We start from the raw sequence: 12,315 nt of genomic DNA on the forward strand, positions 1-12,315 counted from the left end.
AAATAGGGGGAAAAGAAAGACCAAATAGAATAATCATTCTCACACAAAGATTCACATGAGAAGGGGAGGGGAAGAAAACTCCTATAAGCAGGAGAGGAAGCGAGTTTTTACTTAAACCTTACTCTCAGGGAAATCAACTCTAAGAGGGAAGAACATCCAGATCCATTGGGATCTTGAATTCTATCTTACCCAACAAGGGTAGGGAGGAGGGAAAACCAAGGAACCAAGGGGGAGAAGGGGAGAGGGAAAACAAAAGGGGAGGGAAAGAGAGGGGGGAGGGAGAGGGAACAAAAGGGGAGGGACTAAAAAGGGAAACATATCAAGGGAGGGGATAAGGGGGACTGATTTAAAGTAAATCACTGGACTAAAAGGTAGAGCCGAAGGAAAAAAGGTTAGAATTAGGGAAGGTTATTAAAATGCCAGGGAGTCCACAAATGACAATCATAACTTTGAACGTGAATGGGATGAACTCACCCATAAAACATAGACGAATAGCAGAATGGATTAGAATCCAAAACCCTACCATATGTTGTCTTCAAGAAACACACATGAGGCGGGTTGACACCCACAAGGTCAGAATTAAAGGATGGAGTAAGACCTTCTGGGCCTCAACTGACCGAAAGAAGGCAGGAGTGGTAATCATGATATCTGATAAAACCAAAGCAAAAATAGAACTGATCAAAAGGGATAGGGAAGGTAATTATATTTTGTTAAAAGGGACTTTAGATAATGAGGAAATATCACTAATCAACATGTATGCACCAAATAATATAGCACCCAAATTTCTAATGGAGAAACTAGGAGAATTGAAGGAAGAAATAGACAATAAAACCATATTAGTGGGAGACTTAAACCAACCATTATCAAATTTAGATAAATGAAACCAAAAAATAAATAAGAAAGAGGTGAAAGAAGTGAATGAAATCTTAGAAAAATTAGAATTAATAGACATATGGAGAAAAATAAATAGGGATAAAAAGGAATACACCTTCTTCTCAGCACCACATGGCACATTCACAAAAATTGACCATGCATTAGGTCACAGAAACATAGCACACAAATGCAGAAAAGCAGAAATAATAAATGCAGCCTTCTCAGATCACAAGGCAATAAAAATAATGATCAGTAAAGGCACATGGAAAACCAAATCAAAAACTAATTGGAAATTAAACAATATGATACTCCAAAATCTTTTAGTTAGAGAAGAAATCATAGAAACAATTAATAATTTTATCAAGGAAAATGACAATGGCAAGACATCCTTTCAAACCTTTTGGGATGCAGCCCAATAATAAGAGGTAAATTCATATCCCTGAGTGCATATATCAACAAACTAGGGAGAGCAGAGATCAATCAATTGGAAACGCAAATAAAAAAACTCAAAAGCAATCAAATTAAAACCCCCCAGCAGAAAACCAGACTAGAAATCCTAAAAATTAAGGGAGAAATTAATAAAATTGAAAGTGATAGAACTATTGATTTAATAAATAAGACAAGAAGCTGGTACTTTGAAAAAACAAACAAAATAGACAAAGTACTGGTCAATCTAATTAAAAAAAGAAAGGAAGAAAAGCAAATTAACAGCATCAAAGATGAAAAGGGGGACAGCACCTCTGATGAAGATGAAATTAAGGCAATCATTAGAAATTACTTTGCCCAATTATATGGCAATAAATACACCAATTTAGGAGAAATGGATGAATATATACAAAAATACAAACTGCCTAGACTAACAGAAGAGGAAATAGAATTCTTAAATAATCCCATATCAGAAAATGAAATCCAACAAGCCATCAAAGAACTTCCTAAGAAAAAATCCCCAGGGCCTGATGGATTCACCAGTGAATTCTATCAAACATTCAGAGAACGGTTAATCCCAATACTATACAAACTATTTGACATAATAAGCAAAGAGGGAGTTCTACCAAACTCCTTTTATGACACAAACATGGTACTGATTCCAAAACCAGGCAGGTCAAAAACAGAGAAAGAAAACTATAGGCCAATCTCCCTAATGAATATAGATGCAAAAATCTTAAATAGGATACTAGCAAAAAGACTCCAGCAAGTGATCAGAAGGATCATTCACCATGATCAAGTAGAATTTATACCAGGGATGCAGGGCTGGTTCAATATTAGGAAAACCAACCACATAATTGACCACATCAACAAACAAACCAACAAGAATCACATGATTATCTCAATAGACACAGAAAAAGCCTTTGATAAAATACAACACCCATTCCTATTAAAAACACTAGAAAGCATAGGAATAGAAGGGTCATTCCTAAACATAATAAACAGTATATATCTAAAACTATCAGCTAATATCATCTGCAATGGGGATAAACTAGATGCATTCCCAATTATATCAGGAGTGAAACAAGGATGCCCATTATCACCTCTACTATTTGACATTGTACTAGAAACACTAGCAGTAGCAATTAGAGAAGATAAAGGAATTGAAGGCATCAAAATAGGCAAGGAGGAGACCAAGTTATCACTCTTTGTGGATGACATGATGGTCTACTTAAAGAATCCTAGAGATTCAACCAAAAAGCTAATTGAAATAATCAACAACTTTAGCAAAGTTGCAGGATACAAAATAAACCCACATAAATCATCAGCTTTTCTATATATCTCCAACACAGCTCAGCAGCAAGAACTAGAAAGAGAAATCCCATTCAAAATCACCTTAGACAAAATAAAATACCTAGGAATCTATCTCCCGAGACAAACATAGGAACTATATGAACACAACTACAAAACACTCGCCACACAACTAAAACTAGACTTGAACAATTGGAAAACCATTAACTGCTCATGGATAGGACGAGCCCATATAATAAAAATGACCATCCTACCCAAACTTATTCATCTATTTAGTGCCATACCCATTGAACTCCCAAAATATTTCTTTAGTGATTTAGAAAAAACCATAACAAAGTTCATTTGGAAGAACAAAAGATCAAGGATATCCAGGGAAATAATGAAAAAAAACACATATGATGAGGGCCTTGCAGTCCCTGACCTTAATCTATATTACAAAGCAGCAGTCATCAAAACAATTTGGTACTGGCTAAGAAACAGAAAGGAAGATCAGTGAAATAGACTGGGGGAAAGCGACCTCAGCAAGACAGTATACGATAAACCCAAAGATCCCAGCTTTTGGGACAAAAATCCACTATTCGATAAAAACTGCTCAGAAAACTGGAAGACAGTATGGGAGAGATTAGAAATAGATCAACACCTCACACCCTACACCAAGATAAATTCAAAATGGGTGAATGACTTAAACATAAAGAAGGAAACCATAAGTAAATTGGGTAAACACAGAATAGTATACATGTCAGGCCTTTGGGAGGGGAAAGGCTTTAAAACCAAGCAAGATATAGAAAAAATCACAAAATGTAAAATGAATAATTTTGACTACATCAAATTAAAAAAGCTTTTATACAAACAAAACCAAATGTAACTAAAATCAGAAGGGAAACAACAAATTGGGGAAAAATCTTCATAGAAACCTCTGACAAAGGTTTAATTACTCAAATTTTAAAGAGCTAAATCAATTGTACAAAAATCAAGCCATTCTCCAATTGATAAATGGGTAAGGGACATGGATAGGCAGTTCTCAGATAAAGAAATCAAAACTATTAATAAGCACATGAATAAGTGTTCTAAATCTCTTATAATTAGAGAGATGCAAATCAAAACAACTCTGTGGTATCACCTTACACCAAGCAGGCTGGCTAGCATGATAGCAAAGGAAAGTAATGAATGCTGGAGGGGATGTGGCAAAGTAGGGACATTAATTCATTTCTGGTGGAGTTGTGAATTGATCCAACCATTCTGGAGGGCAATTTAGAACTATGTCCAAAGGGCGACAAAAGAATGTCTACCCTTTGATCCAGCCATAGCACTGCTGGGTCTGTACCCCAAAGAGACAATGGACAAAAAGATTTGTACAAAAATATTCATAGCTGCGCTCTTTGTGGTGGCCAAAAACTGGAAAGAGAGGGGATGCCCATCAATTGGGGAATGGCTGAGCAAATTGTGGTATATGTTGGTGATGGAATACTATTGTGCTAAAAGGAATAATAAAGTGGAGGAATTCCATGGAGAATGGAACAACCTCCAGGAAGTGATGCAGAGCGAGAGGAGCAGAACCAGGAGAACATTGTACACAGAGACTAATACACTGTGGTATAATAGAATGTAATGGAGTTCTCCATTGGTGGTGGTGTAATGACCCAGAACAATCTGCAGGGATCTAGGAGAAAAAAACACTATGCATAAGGAAAGGATAAACTATGGGAGTGGAAACACCAAGGAAAAGGAACTGCCTGACTACAGGGGTTGAGGGGACATGACAGAGGAGAGACTCTAAATGAAACTCTAATGCAAATATTGACAACATAGAAATGGGTTCAAATCAAGAAAACATGTGACACCCAGTGGAATCACGCATCGGCTATGGGGGGGGGGAGGAAAAGAAAATGATCTTTGTCTTTAATGAATAATGCTTGGAAATGATCAAATAAAATATTATTAAAATGAAAAAAAGAAAAAAAAGAGAGGTAGAGGAGAAGTGTGGAATAGAAATGAAATGATACAAGAAAAAAGGAAAGTATGCAAGAAGAAATGAGCCAATTGAAAAAGGAGAACGAAAAACTGACAGAGGAAAACCAGGCCTAAGAAATGAGAATTGATCATCAAAAGACTAAATAAAAAAATCTATGTCTCCCTTCCCTTTTAATAAGAAATCAAGAAACAATAAAACAGAATTAAAGGAATGAAAAAGGAAAGGAAAACATGAAATATATTATTGAAAAAACAACTGACCTAGAAAATAGATCTGGGTGAGATAATCTTTTTTTTTTTAAACCCTTACCTTCTGTCTTGGAATCAATACTGTGTGTTGGTTCCAAGGCAGAAGAGTGGTAAGGGGTAGGCAATGGGAGTTACGTGACTTGCCCAGGGTCACAGAGCTGTGAAGTATCTGAGGCCAGTTTTGAAGCTAGGACCTCCCATATCTAGGCATGGTTCTCATTCCACTGAGCTACCCAGCTGCCCTCTCAGAGAGATAATCTGAGAATTATTGGACTACTTGAAAGCCACGATGATGAAAAAAAACCTTGGATATCATATTACAAGAAATTATCAAAGATAATTGCCCAGAGATCCTTGAATAAGCAAATATAATTGAAATTCAAAAATTCAAAAATCACCTCCAGAAAGAAATCCTCAACTGAAAACTTTCAGGAATATTTTCAAGATTTTCAATAAAGCAGAATCAAAGTAATGAAAAAGCAGGAAAACAAATATCTTATTGGAAAATAACTGACTTGGAAAACAGATCTGGGAGAGATAATCTGAGAATTATTAGACTACTTGAAAGCCATGGTAGCAAAAAAAAAAAAAACAAACCTTGGATATCATATTATAAGAAATTATCAAGGATAACTGCCCAGAGATCTTTGAACAAGAAAATAAAAGTGAAATTGAAAGAATTCACAGGTTGAGTCCAGAAAGAAATCTTCAACTGACAACTTCAAGGAATGTAATAGCTAAATTCAGGAGCCACCAAGTCAAGGAAAAAAATACTCCAAGAAGCCAGAAAGAAACCATTCAAATACTACTGTGCTACAATCAGATCACTCAGGACCTAGGGGCTTCTATATTTAAGGATGGTAAGGCATGGAATATGATATTCAATAAGGCAAAAGATTTAGGTTGACAACCCAGAGTCACCTCTCCAACAAAACTGAATATTATCTTTCAAAGAGAATTCTTTACTCTATTGTCTAGGTTGAGTTAACACTAACTTAAGTACCCCTACTTAGTATCTCATTAAACTAAACACAGAATTAAGTCTTCTTTCTCCACCTTTAAATTGAATCAACAAAATATTGAATACTCTACTTTGTACTAGGTGAGAAGCTATCAAGGTCTTAGAGAATTCAAAAAGTCACTTACTTAGAGAGCTCCACCCTTTTAACACAGTGTCAAACTTGTGAATCCTATGATCAGAGTTGACAACTTCTGATTCCTTTGATATGTGTTGATACCTTCAGAGGATGAGAGATGTGAATACCACAGACACTGCCCACTGGGCAGTGCTAGACAATTTGGAAACTGTGATTAGCCCCAGTGAAGAGGGACAAGGACAAGAAATCACCATAAATGAAAACCCTGAACTCCCTCAGTGGAGGTTGTCTTTGACAAGATAGTCTGAAGAGATTGTATTCTTGAGATTGTGTTCTGACTGAGGAGACTCTTAGAGGGAGTTTCACTGGGGACCGAGGCTTGGATCATGGGCTTGGAGCTTGGCATCAGCTTAGACTTTGACTCATGGACTACTTAATTGGGTAAGTGAAAGGTTGACTCCTTTCCTAGTTTCCTAAGAAACTAGCTTCCATTGTTGAGGAGACCTGGTGGTTACTCATCAGCAACCTTCCTGGTTGAGAGCTAATTAATCTCTGCCTGGATTAAGCAGACCTGGAGTAAACATATAGGTTGATAGGATAGATAACCTCTCTTAACTCTTCACATTTCTCTACTTTATTTTTTCCTCTCCATTTTGTAAATATTTGTAATTAAATTTCTATCTCAAGATATAATAAATCTTGGCAACCACATAATTTCATAAAATTATTGTACAACCATCAAATATGACCGTTAAATTTCTCACAGACCATGAAGATTGTGAAAGTGCCCTCAAAATTTCCTCACTTTTATTAAAATTTCCTTTTATCTCAAGTTAGCATTTTTCTGTTTCTACAATTTTCAACTGAGAAGGTAAATTTTAATTTTTGTTTTTTGAAATCACTTCAAGTCCTTTGTTAATTCTTTTTAGCCTAAGGCTAGTTGATTAAGGGCTTGTCTGTATTTTGCTCTAAAACTCCTTGAAAAAAATCATTGAAAAGACTGCACTCTGACCCTAACCCCTAGCAAACTCCACCATCTACTGGTAAAAAAGCAAAAATTACATCAAATCTAATAAGTTAATTAATACCCATTAACATGTATTTTATTGACATAACCTAAGTTGGAAAAATATTGTCTTTTCTTGGTTTAATATGTTCAGAGGACATTTCACAGTATCTCTATATAGCTGATGAAATAAGTCTGATACTTTACATATTCTACCTTAAAAAGAAACAAGATGATCATTTGTTTGCATTATTCAAACAAGGTAGTCCTTCTTTTGAAGACAAACCAATTGTAGTAATTAAAAAACCAGAGGGTATATTCTGCACATATGATCCTGAATGGGTGGATGTTGAAAACCTATTACAAGCCTTTTTGATGGAAATAGAGAAAAATAAGATTATCTCTCTTTTTAACCTGGCCCAAGGAAGGAAAGCAATTGATTAGCCATGTGATGACCCAAAATGGAACGCCAATAATGAACAGGATTACATAAGATTATGCCATTCTAGAGAGGCATTATTAACAGCAATGAGGGATTGTTCTGACAGATTAGGCAGATGAACAAAATTTGAAAAATTAAGACAAAAAATTAACGAAACTCCCAATTTATGGATAGACTCATTGAGCTGAGAGATAGATATATAGAACTGAACTTTTCCAGAGAAAGGAATGTCAGAGAGGTTAGACAGCATTTTATATAAAACTGTTTCAAAATCATAAAAGATTATTTTAGAACAAACTGCCCAAAGTGGTCCAGTATGGACATTGAAGAATTAAGGAGAGTAACTGTATACGTATTTAATGGCCACCAGAGAAAAAATGAAGAAGATTGGGAGTCCATGGAGGAATTAAAGAGAGAAAAAATAAAATTTTAAAAGAAAAATTGGAAAAAAAAAGTTCATGGAGTACCCTAGCACTTTTGCAAGAATCTACAAATAAACCACCAAAATATTATTTATGTGGAAGAAAAGTCCACTTAATGTTCAATTGCAGAAACTGGAATCAGGTATTCAATGACATGAATTTTAGAAATAATGGTAATTTCAATGGTAATTTCAGAAATAACAGATACAACAATTATCAAAATTATAATAGAAATAATTACAGAAATTATGCTCCAAATGAGGAAAATGATGATACACAAAAAATACCCAACAACAATACATCCAAAGTGGATCTTGTCCACATTATGCACAGGGCAAAAATCCCCCTCAAGGTGGAGGATCCCAGAGAAATGCCCAAGCATCTTTATGCACGTGCAATGGGGTGTGTGTGTGGGGGGGAGAAGGATCTTTGAATTAGAAAGTGAAATCTTTGATCTTCCAGAACCTAATGCTTTAATGCCAATTATTCCTATCCATCCCCCCCAATAGTAATGAACCATAGACATATCAGGAACACCTCAAAAGGTCTCAAAACTTTCTCCTTGAATGGTATCTGTGGGTCCCTTATCTGTAGAACATTATTTTCTAATAATGCCTGGGTCCCCCACAAATATGCTGGAAAGAGACCTTTTATGTAAACTAAAAGCAAAAATAACAGGACCTCCAGATGGCTCTATGTCACTAGAATTAGCTGAGGAATCTTTAAATTTGCTCCTTGCACTTCTCTCAGAAAGCCAGGAGCTGAAAGAGCCTCCTTCCTTTGAAATACCAGCTGATATATCTGTGTCTCTTTGGACCACATCTTCTTCCACTATAGGCCTACTTAAATCAGCTGATCCCATTCAGATTACAACGAAAAATTACCCACCTCCTTCATTTCTCAGTACTCCCTATCAAAAGAGGTAATTGAGGGAATTACCCTGGTAAAATATTCATCAATTGAGCAAGGAATAATAATTCCATGTAAATCAGAATATAATATACCTATTTTACCTGTTAAAACACCAAAATTAGTCCTAGATGAAAAAAAAGTTGTATATAGATTCATCCAAGATTTAAAGGCTGTAAATAATCATATCATAAAAAGATATCGTGTGTTTGTAAACCCAAACACAATAATTTCCTCTCTTCCCAGCCCAGCCACATACATTACTGTAGTGGATTTGTGCTCAGCATTTTTCTTGATACTAATTCATGAGGAGTCCAGAAATATATTTGCTTTTACCTGGAAAGATTCTCAGAGGACCTGGTGTTGATTGCTACAAAGATATGTCAAAATCCCTACCCTGTTTGCTCAAATTTTGACCCAAGATACAGATAATATTCAATTTAAACATAGTCTCTTAATTAAATATGTGGGTGATTTGCTCTTGGCTTCACCAAATGTAGCAGCATGCCAAGAAGATAGCACACATCTTCTGTTAGAATTACATAAGAGATCACAAGGTCTCAAAAAACAAAAGTTTAATGGTGTCTCCCCAAAGTAGATTATTTAGGGTTTATTTTAACTGCTGGTTCCCATTCTATTTCTCTTAAGTGCATTGAATATGTTAAAAAATTAAGCACTCCCACTATTAAGAAACAGTTAAGAGCAATCTTTGGAGCAACAGGTTTTTGTAGACAATGGATCTCTTGCTATGGGGAAATCACTAATCCCCTTTATTTCTAACAAAAGACTCAGTCACCAAACCACTTAGGTTAGAACCAGAACATCTGTCAGCTCTGTCAGATTTAAAACAGGCCATCTTGTCTGCCCCTGCTCTAGGTATCCCAGATTATAAAAAATCATTCAATTTATATATGCATGAACAGTAAGTGGTAGCTTTAGGTGTTTTAACCCATATTCTGGGACTGGTTGCCTATTATTTGTCCCAGCTAGACCCAGTAGCTTCAGGAGTACCACCATTCTAATAAATGCTACCACAGCTTTATTATATATAAAATAAGGTGGCTGATTTAATATTGAGATTCCCATTAAGAATTTTGTGACCACATGAAGTAGAAGCATTGTTGATCAAACATAGAACACAGGCATTCTTAAATCAAAGACTCACAAGATATGGAATAACCTAATTAAGCAATGAAAATATCACTTTAAAATGTTGTACAACTCTTAACCCTGCCACTTTGCTTCCTGATTTGCCAGTTTTAGGAGAACCATTATATAGCTGTGAAACTTTCGTGTCCATGACTGAGAAGCTTCAAGATAATCTCCTGGATAGTCCTTTAGACAACCCAGATCTAGTCTTATTCACTGATGGTTCTTCTTTCATGAAGGATGGTATACATTACACTGGAGCTGCAGTAGTCACAGAATTTGCCACTGTGTGGTCAGCTTCAATGCCCTCAAATATAAGTGCAGAAATTATAGCTTTAAAACATGCCTGTATAATTGCCAGAGACAAAAGGACAACAATTTACACAGATGTAAGATATACATTTGGAATTTGTCATAAAGTGGGTATGTTATGGCTTCAGAGAAGATTTTAAACTGCAGCTCAAAAACTAGAGCAAATGCAGAAATTATTAATGTAGTTCTTTCTGCTCCAGCTACCCAAATCTACCCAAATCCTTTTATGACACATATACAGTACTGTTTCCAAAGTCAGGCAGACCAAAAACAGAGAGAAAAAAAAAACCTAAAGACCAATTTCCTTAATGAATTTAGATGAAAAAAATCTTAAATAGACTACTAGCAAAAAGACTCCAGCAAGTCATCATGAGGTTTATTCACTATGATCAGGTGGAATTTATACCAGGAATGCAAGGATGGTTTAATATTATGAAAATCATTCACATAATTAACCATATCAATAATCAAACCAACAGAAATCACATGATTATCTTAATAGATACAGAAAAAGCCTTTGACAAAATACAACACCCATTGAAAACAGAATAGAAGGTCCATTCCTCAGAATAATAAACAGTATATGTTTAAAACCATCAGCAAATATCATCTACAATGGGGAAAAGTTAGAAAAGCCTTCCCAATAAGATCATAAGTAAAGCAAGGATGACCATTATCACCTCTATTATTCAATATTGTACTAGAAATGTCACCAGTAGCAATTAGAGAAGAAAAAGAAATTGAAGGAATTAAAGTAGGTAATGAGAAGATTAAACTGCCATTATTTGCAAATGATATGATGATACTTAAAGAACCCTAGAAAATCAACTAACAGGCTAGTGGAAATAATTAACAACTTTAGTAAAGTTGCAGGTTACAAAATAAACCCACATAAATCATCAGCATTGTTATACATTTCCAACAAAACTCAGTAGCAGGAGTTGGAAAGAGAAACTTCATTTAAAATCACTTTAGACAATATAAGATATTTAGGAATCTGCCTAGACAAATGCAAGAATTATATGAACACAATTACAAAACACTTTCCTCACAATCAAAACTAGATCTAAACAATTGAAAAAACATTAATTGCTCCTGGATAGGATGAGCTAATAGAATAAAAATGACAATCCTACCCAAATGAATGTACTTATTCAGTGCTATAAGTATCAAACTACCAAAAAACTTTTTTATAGAATTAGAAAAAATTAAAACAAAGTTCATCTGAAAGATCAAGAATACCAAGGGGAATAAGGAGGGAAAATGTGAAGGATGGGTATCTAGCAGTACCAGATAATTAAACTGTACTATAAAGAAGTGGTCATCAAAACAAAATTGTACTGGCTGAGAGACAGTAGGGCAGATCAATAGAATAGACTTGGGGTAAATGACCTCAGTAAGCTAGTGTTCAACAAACCCAAAGTCTCAGATTTTGTGACAAGAACTCACTATTTGACAAAAACTGCTGGAAAAATTGGCAAAAAGTATGGGAAAAACTAGGTTTAGATCATCTTATACCCTATACCAATATAAATTCAAAATGGTTAAATGACTTAAGTATAAAGGGTGAAATCATAAATAAATTAGGTGACCACAGAATAGTATACCTGTCAGATCTGTGGTAAAGGAAGGAATTTAAAACCAAGCAAGCAATAGTGAACATTGCAAAATGTAAAATGAATGACTTTGATTTTATCAAATTCATTTTTTTTGTATAAACAAAACCAATGCAACCAAAATTAGAAGGAAAGCAACAAAGTTAAATTTACCAAAAATCAAGTAATTCCCCAATCAACAAATAGTCAAGGGACACGAATAGGTAGTTTTCATAGGATGATATCAAAACTATCAATAAGTACATGAAAAAGTGTTCTAAGTCCTTCCTGATTAGAGAAATGTAAATTAAAACACCTCACACTTAGTTGACTGGCCATGATGGCAGCAAAGGAAAGTTATAAATGTTGGAGGGGATGTGGCAAAATTGGGACATTAATACATTGCTGGGGGAGTTGTGAATTGGTCCAACCATTCTGGAGGGCAATTTGGAATTATGCCCAAAGGTCTTTAAAAGAATGTCCTTTGATTGAGCCATACCACTGCTGGATTTGTACCCCAAAGAGATAATGAGAAAAAAGACTTGTACAAAAA

Source organism: Monodelphis domestica, chromosome 8 (assembly GCF_027887165.1).
Source record: "Monodelphis domestica isolate mMonDom1 chromosome 8, mMonDom1.pri, whole genome shotgun sequence".
Classification (NCBI taxonomy): Eukaryota; Metazoa; Chordata; class Mammalia; order Didelphimorphia; family Didelphidae; genus Monodelphis; species Monodelphis domestica.